The following is a 15027-nucleotide window of genomic DNA, read 5'->3' on the forward strand; positions in this document are numbered from 1 at the left end:
TCGCTGAGGTAATAATGTAACGTACCGCAATTAGGTTCTAATCGCTTTGCACTTTTCGTAGTTCGCATTTGCTAGCACTTTACGCGTGGTGTTTCGTCGTAGTATTCGTTGTGGTATTTGGAGTTATCATGTCACATCTAGTAGTCAGGTTGGACAACTTGAGTTTCTAGCAATTCTAGCTCTGTGCTTTCTGTAACACATTTTTCAGTTTATCGCAAGGTAAATATATCTTTTACGATTTTAGAAACTCAGAGTAAAGCCAAACAAAATCAAGACAACAACACAACATGTACTTCTATTTACTACGATCTTCCAATTTCTCATTCTTTTAGCTTCGTTTAGACGGCCAAAAGTAAACAAACTCGTTCATAGTTTTTATTCGTTGTTTTATTATTTTTCCTTTTTTGATTTGTTTATATTTGTTATTTAGTGATGTTATTTTAACACATATTTGTTCAAGATTTTAACAATCGCATGTATTTATAATTCATGCATGTAAGAAATGTTATCCAAGTTTTGTGAAAGCTTGGAACGGATTACGGAATTCATATGGTAACATCCGTTTTCATTTCCGAAGCTATCTACTTACGATCCTGCTTCTTGAACGAATAACTTTCGTATGTACAGGCTACATTGTAGGGCTATTTGCTTTTTAATGATCTTGATAGCATGAAGAAAATTTCTTTAGTCTCAATCGATAATCTATAATTTTATGTACGAACTACAAAACTGCAAGCCGTAAGCTTTAAAAAACAGCTCTAAAGTGTGTCAAGTGGATATTTTTAGTATGCCCAACAACTATTTATTTCACAAAGGGTAAACAATAAAATATGAAGTAAAATCATGGCAACCCTCATATCAGTTCAAGCAAAAACTGATGGTTTGTTATAGTTGTGTACTGGTTTTTGTCTTGGTCTACCAGTGTACCTAATGGCGACCCGACAGGTCGGCTTACATTAGCTTGCCGTGCCTATAACTGTATGTGATTATAGAAGACTACGTCAACCCTAAGGTCCGTCATCTGATTAGCTTAGGTCGACCTCTCTGCTACTAATTAGGTCGACCCAGTCAGGGCACCTTTAGCTGCTGACCCCCGTAGTCAACCAGCTGACCGATGATGCCTATACTGGTCAACTATCCTGCATTAATTCTTGCTGACCGCTCAAGCGAGAAATGAAGAGAGAGTGTGTGTGTATAATTGTATTGACTAGACTACAAAACAACTGCCCCCACTGCGGGCTACGCCTTCCTTTATATAGGTTGCAGCTCGCCCATATAAGGGCATAATGACCATATAAAGGTTAATGACGCGGGGTTGACTGATAATATAAGTAAGCATGCACTTGAAATGAGCTGGATAATATGAGGAGTAACAAATCTGCCACAGTTGCCATTCACCCTTGATGATTAACCACACAGTGTGTTGGATTGAGCCACCAACACGTAGCGGCGTACAAAACGTCTTACACTACAGGTTACAACAATCCCTAACTCAGGGAGCACTGCGTTGGACTGAATCACCAACACGCAGCGGCGTACGAAACGTCTTACGCTACAGGTGACAACCAATCACTAACTTCGGGTAGCACTGCGTTGGGCCGAGTTACCAACACGCAGTGGCATATGGAATGTCTTATGCTACAGGTAACAAGTCACCAACTCGGGCAACCTTGCGTTAGATTGCGTCACCAACACACAGCGGCGTACGAGACGTCTTACGCTATAGGCAACACAATTGCTCGTCTCTAGACAGGGGTCGACCCCCGGTCGACAAATCGACAATCTACAGCAAGGTCGACAGCCAGTATAGGTCGCCATGTCGACTTGTCCTAATATACCGAGCAGCGCTTAGAGGCTGTTGTGATGATTATTGATAGTATTGGATTATCCTACCAAGTAATCTTACAACGGTTAGGGAGTAAGCTCAGTTTTATTGTCACGAGCAGATGCACTGCAAAATTATTATAATAAACTCAGATAGGCCTAATCCTGATTAATGACTGTTAACCAATGTTTCGTTGATTAAGTATTCAGGATCTTATAAAGGACCTTCCTAGATGTGAGAATCTAAGACTATGCTCTGAGATGGGAATCACTAAGTTATGCGAAGAGGGTTCCGCAATACCTTATGTTTATTTAAGAACAAGAAAGATATATAATAAGTTGCACCCTAGACTAAACTTATAAAAGTATATAAGTAATTTCTAGAGACTTAGAATATAGTCACCCCCTTTTGTTCTCCTAAAGTTGACTCTTCCATTTCTTCTGCTGACACGTCTGACCGCTGTAAAGAAGCTTGTATTGAAGAGTGAAGTATATGGGTAAATACGCGTTCTTATATATGGGTTGAGAGTTAGCCTTAGTGCCCAATGGTGGAACTATAAGTTTCTATTCTTCAATTCTGGGTTTTGTAATTTTGGGGTTTCCTAGCTACGTCCTGTTGTATTTCCGTCAGCAAGGGTTTCATCACTTTTAATCTTCAGTTTTAATCCTTGTCTGGTGTAGCTTGACACCAGACGCGGATCTTCGTACCGCATGACGAAAGTTGTTATCGTCTGGGTGTTGTCGTTGACTGGGGCTGTGATGCCGTTTTTAGGATTTTAATCTGGGTTTCCATTACTGTTTTTTGCAATAATCTTGAGTCTTCCAATGTAATGTTTTTAGTGTTCAGACAGTGGAATGAGTGGGTTGTCATGTGATGGCACTAATCCCAAAGATGAGATTTGTAGATGTCGTAACTCTGGGAGTTTGTTATGTAAGCCGTATGGTGGTATAACTTGCCAATTTCTTTACGTCTATCTGTACATGGCTGATATCAGATATAACAAGGCAAAATGCCGAGATACTTACGATAAAGCAAGTAATTCTCCTTATCAGAAAAACTGAAGAGAGAGATGGTTCATGGAACAACATGTATTTCAGAACGAAATAATAAGGCTGATGCCTTCCTTTATATACTATAAGATATGCAAATTAGTGGAACATAAGGCCAGCCCACGAGGGCGTAGCTACTTGGAAAAAGATAAAAATAAAATAGGGCACAACTCCCTATAAAAAGAACGTTATTTACGTGGTGGCAAATCCACCACAACAGTTGCTCATCCAGTATAGGAGCCGTTAATGCAGCATCTCTATATAAAAGCTAAAACGTGTTTGGGTTAATGGCTGCTTACTATCTAAAGGCTGACCAAGAGGATTTCGAACATTACCCTTTCGGACAGTATTTTGGGGCCATGTTTTGTCACCAAGCAGGAAACCAAAAGCCGCGCCTGCGTGACTCTTATATTTGTATTTGGTGTGGCCAAAAGCAAAACAATAGCACGTGCGTAGCACCGGTAAAAGCAATACCATGAAGTTTGTGACTACGCACATGAACATACAGCTACAACATGTAACATTCCCTCTTTTCTTAATCAAAAAAAACATACAGGATGTCCCAATCACATTAAAGCTAAAGCACCAAACTAAAGTGACTAAACCTAATAAACCATGGTAATATAACTCAAAATAGAGTCTATAAGAGATAAACACTATCTCAGTATCCTAATGACTAACTTTGATCGTAGTCATTCAGCCAAGCTGGTTCTCGACAAACTCGGAGAGGGCGGTTCTGCAGAGCCATGTTCTCTGCAACCTCCCATGGCTGCCTAACCGGATCAGGCTGGTTGTTGTCTGGAACTTGTAATCTTGGCCGAAGATCACGTCGATTTCTCCTAAACATTTCACCATCACACACTACTGCATACGACCTATATGAAAGTGTTTTGTGCACTTGAGCCTCTTTCCAGCTTTTCTGGTTTGCTCGACAATCTCGCAACATCACTGGTTCACCAATTTTTAAAGGTGACAAATTTTTAGACGACTTGTTGTACCGTGTTCTGGTTCGTTGCCTCTTAGCTCTCTTCTCTTTAAAACTGAGCTGCTCTGCTCTTGACAACCTCATCTTGGCATCAGAAGGAAGTGTGGAACGAGTTGACCTGCTGTGAAGACGCTCTATGGGACTGGTGGTCAAGTTTTCTGTTGTTGTGTTACGGTATTCTAGCAATGCTAACTCTGGGTCAGCACATCTCCTCAGAATTCTTTGGGCTATTTTCACAGCAGACTCTATTTTGCCATTAGATTGAGGGTGGTGCGGGCTGCTTGTAGTGTGAGTGAAGCACCATTCTTTGGCAGAATGAACAGACTGTTTAGATGTAAACTGAGGACCGTTATCACTCTGGACTTGCACTGGAATACCCCATCTGACAAAGATTTTCTTCAGTGCTGTGATCACATCACAAGTGTCCTGACTGCTTATACGTTCATGCTCCCAATAATCAGAGATGTAGTCTACAGCCATAACATAATGTTTCTCTTGCTGTTCAAACAGATCTACCCCTACTTTGTTCCATACCTTGAGTGGGACATTATGGGCGTGGTATTCTTCTCTGGGTTGTTTTGGTGCATCTTCAAGCAGACCAAACATGCTTGACAATGTTTGGTAAGTTCCTCAGCCATTCCTTTCTAATACACAGACCGTCTTGCACGGCGGAGTGTGGCCTGCACTCCCTGGTGACTGGCAACCAGTTTGTCTAACATATTTCTTTAAAGAACTCTAGGCACCAATACACGCAGTCCTTTAAACATGAGTCTTCTTTCTGCTGCTAGCTTGTCTCGAAATGACCAGTACTTTTTCATTGGTTCCTGAACAGCACTTGGATCATTAGGCCAGCCTTCCAACACCCATCTCATCAACATCTGCAACTCTTGATCTTGTTCTGTAGCAACTTGTAGATCTTCATAGATCTGGTCTGGCAATGCCATATCACAGGGAACCTCACACACAGCAAAGACATGCAACCTCTCTGGTGTCCCGGAAGGCTTCTCCATGTAGCTATCTCGAGAAAGGAAGTCTGCTGAGAGCTGCTCCTTACCAGGTTTCCCAACCAGCTTAACTCCCGCATATCTCTAGAGAGAGAGAGTAACATTGACTCCATACGACGAGGAGCCTTAAATACTGGTTTTTTGAAGATGGGGACTAAGGGCTTATGATCTGTGTGAATGGTGACATCCGAGTGGCCAAAAGCATACTGGTCCAATCTTGACAGAGCATAAACCACTGCTAACATTTCCAACTCGATAGGGGCATAGTTTGTCTCACTATCCGTCAGAGATCTAGAAATATAAGTAACTGGGTTTCCTCCCTGAAGTAGCGTAGCTCTCAAGCCTGCTGTAGAAGCATCAGTCTGAACAACTATCGGGGCATTTTTGTCAAAAAACTGGAGTGTCTCAGCATTAGTCAAACTTCTCTTAATCATCGTGAACACATCTTGTTGACTGTACTCCCAAACAAACTTTGTACCTTTCTTTGACTGTAACAACCTACAAAGAGGTTCTGCCTCAGCTGATAAGTTTAGAATAAACTTGGCCATATATGTCACATGACCTAAAAACCTCTTTACTGCCTCAGCCGAAATTGGTGGTTGCATTTTCTGAATAGCCTTTATCTTTCATGGATCCGGTTTTAGACTTGGATGTCAGGATATGACCTATATATGGAAGATCTGAGTGAAGAAATTTGCATTTGTCTTTGTTTAGCTTAAGGCCAGACATCCTAGCCTTTTCAAGTAACTTCCTGAAATTTATGTTATGATCCTGCCGATCTTTTCCAAATACTAGTATGTCGTCTGCAACCACAGCTATTCTTTCTAATCTCTCTAATGCATTTGCTAGCCTTCTTTGGAACTCTTCAGGGACCGAAGAAATTCTGAATGGCATTCTAACATACTTGTAGCGTGATTCTGGAGTCCAAAACGTGGGGAGATCTGTTGACTCTTCTGCTAACTTGACTTGCTGAAAACCACTCTTCGCATCACAGAGAGAAAAACATGTCGCAGCATTCAGCTGTAGTAGTACGTCTTCTAAAGTTGGCATTTTAATATGATTGCGTAGAATTGCTCGGTTTAGATTCTGGGGTCAATACATATCCTAATGTCTCTGTTGGTTTCCTGATAGGAATCATATGACTAATCTAAGCTGTTGGCTTGTCAACTTTTTCAATAATTCCTTGTTTCTCAAGTGACCTGATCTCCTTCTTTACTTCTGCTTTCATTGTCAATGGCACCTTTCGTGAGCAAACCTGCACTGGCCTTACTGACGACTCCAACTCAATGCGATATTCTCCTGGCAGCTCACCCGAACCACCGAATACATCCTCATACTCAAGCAGCATACCTTGAATATCTGTATCGGACACAAAGTTCACTGTCTCAGACAAATTTAAGAGCTCCATTTCCAAGCATGCAACACCTGATAGTAAACTATGTTGGCGACTTTCCACCATGAGAAAACGTAACTTTATCTCTTTACCCCCTTGGTTATTCACTTTCAGGTGGCACCATCCACGTGGTGTGCAAGATGTTTGATCATACATGTTGAGTGTAGTATCAGTCTTTTGTAGCTTAGGACTGCCTAGTGCACAGTAATCATTGACTGTGAGAATGTTACAGGTCGCACCTGTATCAAGTTGAAACTCAATTTGCCGGGTGACAGCAGAGATGATAATGTCAGTGTTGACAACAGTTTCCTATCTTTCATGGTGATGGATATACTGTTGCTATATTCTTCATCTGTAGAATAATTCATCAGTTCCGCTTGATGTACCAATTCCTTCTTCTTAGTTCCATCCTGAAAGTTCTGACTGCGAACCGTACAACACCGTGCATAGTGATTCATCTTCAAACATTTGTGGCACTTCTGACCATAGGCTGGACATGAACGAGGCGGGTGTACTCCACTACACCTATTGCAATTGGCTGCAGAAGCAGAGGGTTTTGGCTGGCTTTTCCTGGGCTTTGGCTCATTTCTTTTATACAAGCTCAATGCATTAACATCTTCCGCCACCGTACCTCTATTGCCTTAAGATCTCTTGCTGCCACTTCAATTGACCGACACAATCCTAGAGCTTCTTTCAGTTTGATGTTTGGTGCCTCGAACATTCTACGCTTCATTTTGTCACTTTCTACACCAAGTATCAAAGCTTGCAGAACCATGCGATCGTATATAGCGCCAAAGTCACAGTTTCAAGCAATCCTATGCAGCTCTGTAATGAACTCGTCTATAGTCATGCTGCCCTGTTTGGTTGCCAGAAGCTGATGAGTCATTGCAACTGTATTAACCCTGGAAGCACAAAACTCTGCGAATTTCTTACATACTTGCTTATAGACCATTTTACTGGCCTCACTAGACCATGAAAAAGAATCATATATGTTTAAACCCCTAGGACCAATGGTTCGGAGAAGCAGTGCTACCTTTACAGCATCAGCACAGTCACTCTTCTCTGTTGCAACCAGAAATAACTCGAAGTTTCTCTTGAACCTCTTCCATTGTTCTGGCAAATTACCACCTTCCTTCAGTGGTTCGGGGCATAAAAACTTTTCCATTCTGACTGACAGTGTTAAAATTTCGACAAGAAAACTACCAATATGACTAGTAAAACTATTATGCCAACTCCAGTTTTAAAATTTGTTAACATAATATTCTCACTGCCAGCGTCAAATACCACTATTGTAGTAGTTAAAAATGTCAACTCACTCAATAATAAAATACAATACACAATCTAATTAATACTAAAACACAATAACACATTACACAACACAGTACTAAACAAAATTCTTGTGGGAATGGGTTTTAGGCTGCTTGCCGAGTGACTCCCCAACGTAAACTTATTAAATCACTTTATTTTAAACGCAACCCAATTTCGTTAACATAAAATCAATTAAAGTAATTCGAGGCACCATAAAACGTGTTTGGGTTAATGGCTGCTTACTATCTAAAGGCTGACCAACAGGATTTCCAACATTACCTTTCGGAGAGTATTTTGGAGGCCATGTTTTGTCACCAAGCAGGAAACCAAAAGCCGTGCCTGTGTGACTCTTATATTTGTATTTGGTGTGGCCAAAAGCAAAACAATAGCATGTGCATAGCATCGGTAAAAGCAATACCATGAAGTCTGTGACTACGCACGTGAACATACAGCTACAACATGTAACAAAAGCCTATAGAAAACTGTATATACGAGCACCACTCCTGCAACAACCGGCACTACTGACTCTCTATAGTACAGCAGATAACAGACTATGCATGAAGCAGGGCAAATCAAGCCAGAGCCAATGATACATACTTTCTATATCACAGCTGATAGGCTGACTGGGCATATACTAGCACAATCTTTTGATCCAAGTTACTAAACAAGATATGTTATATTTGAATAAATTTATTATAGTCCCGTAGTATGTCTCACTATGAAAACAAAACTCTGACAGTCCCTCAAATGCAAAAACAACTGTTTATTTAAGTGAGCAGAAGCAAACTCAACATATAGTTGGTAGTTATGAGTATTTGAAACTTTTAGGTCAACATGGCAGTTATTTGTTAACAGAACAAGCATTACGCACAGTTCAATAAACGGTATAAAAAAATGGCTACATTTTTGTAATACATTATTTAACAAGGAAAGCACACCACTCACAAACAAGCAATCGAACCAATTTTCATTTTATACTTTTTTTGGGATTTTTTTGCTTGCAAGCCTAGAGCAGCAACTGCCTTACAATTCTTTTGACGCGCACATTCTGACCTATTTTATTTCAGTGAGCACCTTGGTCCCTGGTAGCAGTTAAATTCCGTTATAATTTGAATTACCTGGTTGTGTACATAAACCCAGATTAATTTGCTAACATAGTTTTAGCCATTGCTCCAATCCTTCCTCGGCCATTTTCAGGGCCACCAACATATAATAAAGAATTTTTCTTTTGCATTAGTGGTTGAAAGTCTTCTTAGGAGTTTTACACACTTTTTACAGATGTTCATCATTTGTTGTGCGTGCACGTGAATTACAACTGAAGGAGAATCTTTAGCTGGCTTTTATTTTAAAGTTACCACTTGCCACCTTCAACCTCGCTGGTAATCCTTGTATATAATATAAATGTATATATATATAAATTAGAAAATTAAATAGTTCACTTATCTTTTTTTCAGCTACTGACAGTTTCCTGCTAGTGCATTCTTTAGGCTGTAGACTTCAACAGTTGAAGCCTACAGCCTGAAGAATGCACTAGCGGGAAACTGTCAGTAGCTGAAAAAAAGACAAGTGAACAATTTAATTTTCTAATTTATACTGCTCTATACTATGTTGAGCGCTCTGATTTTAGTTCTAAGTATGATATATATATATGTATATATATACATTTGAAGGAGTAAATATATATATATACAATAAAGTAAATATATATATATATATATATATATATATGTATATATATATATACATTTACTATAGTCAACTCCCATTGGTAATGGGATTTGTGTCCCTTGCCTAAGCTCTGAGCTGCACGGATGAGGCTTCAATAGCCGAAACAGTACTGTCTGTAGAATGAGTATATGCTCCTTCACTTCGGTTTGGTTGAGCACTCTGTGAGAGGTGCGGCACTATTAGCCTTTGTGCAAAGCTCATCACTTTTGTGATTTGAGCACTCTGGTGTCAGCACATTGAATTTCTTAGTCTGTGAGGCAACCTAGTTGTTTCATGGCAGGAAGTCAACTCTCATTGGTAATGGGAATTGTGTCCCTTGCCTAAGCTCTGAGCTGCACTGATGAGGCTTCAATAGCCGAAACAGTACTGTCTGTAGCATGAGTATATATATATTTATATATATATATATATTTATGCATGTATAAAATATTGGCAATATAAAATAATAGCGGATACATCTTGAACGTTTGTGTTAGGTGTAACATTCAATTGTAGATGCATTAACATATACTGGCTTTGCAGGTAATAGTGTGTTATTCAGCTGATGTAAAAGAATCTAAAACAGGGAAACCTATTTTAAAAGTCACCATTAATTGGAAACCAGAAATGAATGACCCTTCCTTTAAGGATAACAGTCTCTTGTTAAAAGCAAGTTTAAACAAAACTATATCATTAAAACAACTTTCAGGTTGTAGCACATTCCCGTTCCAGATGCATGTTTGCTAATTGAGCATGTATACATAACTAACTCTATCAAACACTGAGTAATTATTATGAGATTAATTGGTTGTTCAATTACAATATCGATATGACTAAAAGTTTATAAGTACATTTTTTGATCCAAATCTTGATCTGTAAAACTCATAGTTTTGACTCAAATACTTGAACATCTTCTCTGACTTCTGTGGTCTATCAAACCTTTGGTTTGAAAGACCACAGGAGTCAGAGAAGATGTAAAATAGTTTACAAAAAGGAAATATGTTGTTTAATGAGTGAGCTTATATTTTACAAAACAAAGCAAAACAGTCAAGGCATAGTCCAAAGTCACATTTCATACAGTCAGTATGTGTATGATATGAACGCTGAGATCCTTGGCATGTCCCTCGCTTCTTATCGATTACATATCTCACCATGTGGCCTGTTTTGTCATATCATGCATTCTTTGCGCAAATAATTGAGTCGAGTTTTTTCTTGCCAGGTACACTTGCGAGTTCTTGAAATTGAGGCGAATGAGACATAGTTCACCTCTTCTATGAAGCTTAGTTAAATGACATTAGTTCCATTAAGATGATATCATTCCTAGGAACTTTTAACCACAATGTTTAGCAATCAACTAAACAAGCACCATTAACAGTTCCTCCATAGAATGCCAATACGATATATATTGACATTTGAGCCATCTGGTCGGTATCACCAATATACTTATTATATTCTGTATTGATTTTTTATGATGATTTTTATATGTTTTATGTCCTTCAATGACCTTGTTTGACAGAACCCAAATGTTGCTTACTACCCTCCCATCTTGTGGTTATTATATTGGAAAATTCCATTTGCGCAGTAGGTAAGGCCCAATAATCGCTATCTCTTTATCTATCACCGGGGAAACATAAGGCTATGGAAAGCTGGATCTGATTCCATTTGCACAATTTCTGCGACATTATAACAAGTTTTTGTTGATTTCTTTAGGCAGTGGAAGTGTGGTAAACAAACTCTGTACATTTTAACCAAATATAGTAGTGCTTGAGCATACTTTTCAAGTCTTTTTTTCAGTTTTAGTTTTCCCTGATAAATTGTATCTTGGTGTGCCCTAAAAGTGATAGGGAATATAAATGCATCATTCTGACACCAAACCTTGTATCCGACTCGAATTGGTTTGTTTCTGATAGCCTCACAGTACTGTATCTTAGCGTCATCATGTGGCATACTTCAACTGGTGACAAAGTATTCCATGAATTGTACCCTAAGCTGTGGAATAAGAGGTAAAAGGCAAATTTATCACTCTTATCAAATTTTTTTCAGCATTGAAGTGTAAGCGCTTCATAATTGAATCAAACCTGGTAAGACGCATTGCATTACTGACAGCAATATTCTGTATTTCAATTTGTTTTCACCAAAACAGCTGTTTTTCAGACTATGGCGGGCAAAGGAGATAATCAAACAAGCAAAGAACACCCTTAGTTTTTTGGCAAATATATTGATATCTGCCCAACTATTTTCCAGGCAGGAAATAGTTATTTGTTCTTTTGTGTCAGTGGAAAATGTTTCATCAAAAAAGGCTTAAGTAGTTCTACAATGAAAATTGAGTATTTGTTGCTGTAGCGTTCAAGAAAAAGTGATGAGGGTGCATGAAGTCTTTATTTGTTCTACCATTCTTTAAGAAGGCGCATTTAATTTGATTTCCTTATTTTGGGACACGTTCAGTTGGAGGATTGTCATCAATGTTCAGTTGAATATGGTCATCAATAGCTTAGTTTGTAAATGGATGTTTTCTGTCATGCTGTCGAGATCGGACTTCTGCTAGCACCAAAAGTTGATGGCCAGATAACTGATGAACCTCAGGTAAAGAATTCGTTTCTTCATCTGCAAATTTTTTATCTGTCACATCTTGATGGTCAGGAGGTTTGATGTATACATCGCAGGCATCGTTCTCATCATTCAAGCAATCCAAAATTTCATCAAGACTCAAAACTCATTAATATAGAAAAAATGTAACAATATGTGCTCATTTTATCCCAGCGCAACATTATATGTAATGCTGAGTTTGAACTCCTCCCACTACTACATCTCTTTGTTGTATTACCACAAAGATTTTTCAGAGTGATCTTATAACAAAACTAAATAAAACACTCAACATACAATATAATACTTTTGCGCCTTACAGAGTGGTTAGCTAATCTTTCAGTATGTGCCAACGTAATTACCGATCTAGAAAAGCAGCTGACTTTAAATACGTCTGTACAAACAGGCGAACACAGCCTGGTTGTTCTCAAAATGTTGAATGGGCATTACTGAATTTGTTTAGAGTTTGTTTGAATGCTTGTCATCTTCATAAAATAGTTTAGTTAGACCATTAAAAAATATTTATTTCTTATGTGTATGTTACTCTAGTGGGGAATAGATTAATATTTGATGATGCAAAAGAAACATGTGAGTCATCACAGAAAATATTATCTTATCAACAATCAGTTCAGCATGTGATTCCTCATGATTCTAGGCCATTTCAGGGACATCAACTATTAAGCAGTTCTTTTGTAATTATTAGAATTAGTATTTTTGTGAGTTTTATCAAAATCTGGATGCTGATTATTTAATGAAGTCCATTATAAATGATCATCAGTTCTGTCTTAGTGAATTTTATCTGCTCACCCATTAGTTTATGCACCAAAACTTTAATGGGATTGCTGCTCAGTAAACTGCTGAATTGTTATCACCAAAGAGTCCATGTTATTTGATTGCATGATGCTCTTTTCCTCATAGTCTTCGTTATGTCAATACATTATATTTTACATTTACCTGATAAAAATAAAATATAATTTATTTATATTTTATATTTATCAAAATATTTATCAAAAAAACAAAAAAATTTTAAAAATGTAATATTTACAATTTTCTGGCATCTAAATTGTAATATAAAACGTGTGCTCCAAATTTATCAGGATGTGAGACCACATGCTCAAAAAAAGAGGATAATGTTAGCCAGGCTGGAGAATTTAGGCCTGAGCCAGAAAAGGAGTAAAAGAAAATCAAGTAAAGACTCAGAGAATCGAAACAACGAATCGTGAATATTTATTCATACTTTGTTCTGCTAGCGGTAAATAATTCCTGTATGCTATACGATGTTCTATCTTGACCATGGATGTTATGTTAGTATTTTACTTATTTGGTGTATCTTGTGGGTAAAGATGGTATTAAGGAAAGATGTTTTTTAGACCAAAGTATAAATAAGGTTGAAGTGCCCATACAAGGAGATCATAGACTGTATGTACTGGCTCATTTGAGAATAATGTCTATGGTGTAATTGTTTTGCTGACAGTGACCTGCCAAGTGACTCTGCTGATATTGTACAACACTCTCTGCCTCCATCTTTCCCTTTATCTGTAGATCATTCTTATCTTTTATGATATCTTATCTGTTAAACTTCAAGTTTCAGACACTCTTGTTTGGAATTTTTGATATGATTCATATGCCACTGCTGTATTTGATTTGCTAATGTATCAGTAGGCTATACACAAGTAATGACCACATTATGGTGGGACAAAAAGTTAAAAAAATGCTTAAAAAATCGCAAGAATTTGTTATGGTATCACTCAAAAAAGATCTACTGCACTTCACTCACTATTTACTGCAACTCTTTTCGGGTACAGTGAACCTTTCACATATAAAATTATTCTATATATTGTCTGCTCTGTACTTAAATATCATCTTATATTCACACAAGTAGTATTATAAAAATACATTGTGATTTGATCAATTTGTTTCAGTGTCTGAATGTATTGTAGATTTATGTAGTCATGACATATAGCAACAAATTAAATACACCATATAAAACTATGTAAAGAGCTATAATATAGCTCTTATTATTATTGACTCTAATTATGTTGAATTAAATTTATTAAATATTAATTAAATTATAATATAATTTAATTACATATTATGTAAAAACTAAGCAATAAAAAGTAACAATGCTGATTAAACATAGTTATACATTACTCTACCTAAAAGAAATGATACCATAAGTGTAGGCTTGTCAATGGTAAAGCTCAATGGTGCAAGTGCAACTAACTTTAATCATGCTAGATATGATTTAAATTACATTAATTTTTGTATTTTTTAATGTTATTACGTTGACGTTTTTATATTTCGCTTTCATATCTATTTACAAAACCGTAATGACGTTAGCTGTTTTAGATGTGATATGTTAAAATTACATCATTGTTGGCCAACCCATATTTGTTTAAATCTTACACCAAATGTCACAAAGTTTGTAAAATGAGGTGTCGTATGTTGAGCTTTGACCCTAGCCCAGTTTGACAAAAAGGTTTATGAAAATTGCTTAGCTTACAGCTTTTAAAGTTCAGCATTATCTTACTGCATTGCTCTGTGCAATGTTTGAAAAATCAGCAAATCTAGCAGGAGCTGCATATGTTAAGACTCTATGCATGGGAACGTCTGCTTTTATCTTATATTTGATGCTGCTGCTAAAGCTCCTGCTATAATGTCACCGGCAATATAACTAATTGGGCAAAGAGACAAAGGCACACTTCTACAAGGCACGACTTGGCCAAACATGCAAGGTAAGGATGATGTTATCTAATGCAGTAGAAAATTAATAACATGCTAGCTATTTAATTATTTCGACACCTTTACTTTAATTTTTATTCAAGTTTTAGTCACCTTTAGCCGCTCTTGAGTATTTAGTTTCATCAATCACTCCAATTCTGCAGATATCTGTGCCATATATTAGATTATTGTAGATATGTATGCCATACATCAGATGATTGTAGATATCTATGCCATACATTAGATAATTGTTGATATGTTTGCCATACATTACATTATTACAGATGTTTGTGCCATATATTAGATTCTTGCAGATATCAGAGCCATCAATTAGCCGGCAGAAAAAAAAAAACTGATAATTCACTGTATTACATCGTATAAAGTAGTAATTTTATTTTAAAATGGTCTGCACAGCTGCAAAGAGTTATCATCTCTTGTAGTGACTTCTTACA

General features: G+C 37.5%; 1 long non-coding RNA gene across 1 annotated transcript; it reads left to right on the top strand.

Moving 5' to 3' along the window:
- The first annotated feature begins 115 nt into the window (after positions 1 to 115).
- LOC137388509 (uncharacterized) lies at positions 116 to 13758 on the top strand. Its single transcript, XR_010977965.1, has 3 exons — positions 116 to 219; positions 8843 to 8943; positions 12952 to 13758. It is a non-coding gene; the product is annotated as an uncharacterized lncRNA (long non-coding RNA).
- Positions 13759 to 15027: the final 1269 nt, after the last annotated feature.

This window comes from Watersipora subatra, chromosome 2 (assembly GCF_963576615.1).
Source record: "Watersipora subatra chromosome 2, tzWatSuba1.1, whole genome shotgun sequence".
Lineage (NCBI taxonomy): Eukaryota > Metazoa > Bryozoa > Gymnolaemata > Cheilostomatida > Watersiporidae > Watersipora > Watersipora subatra.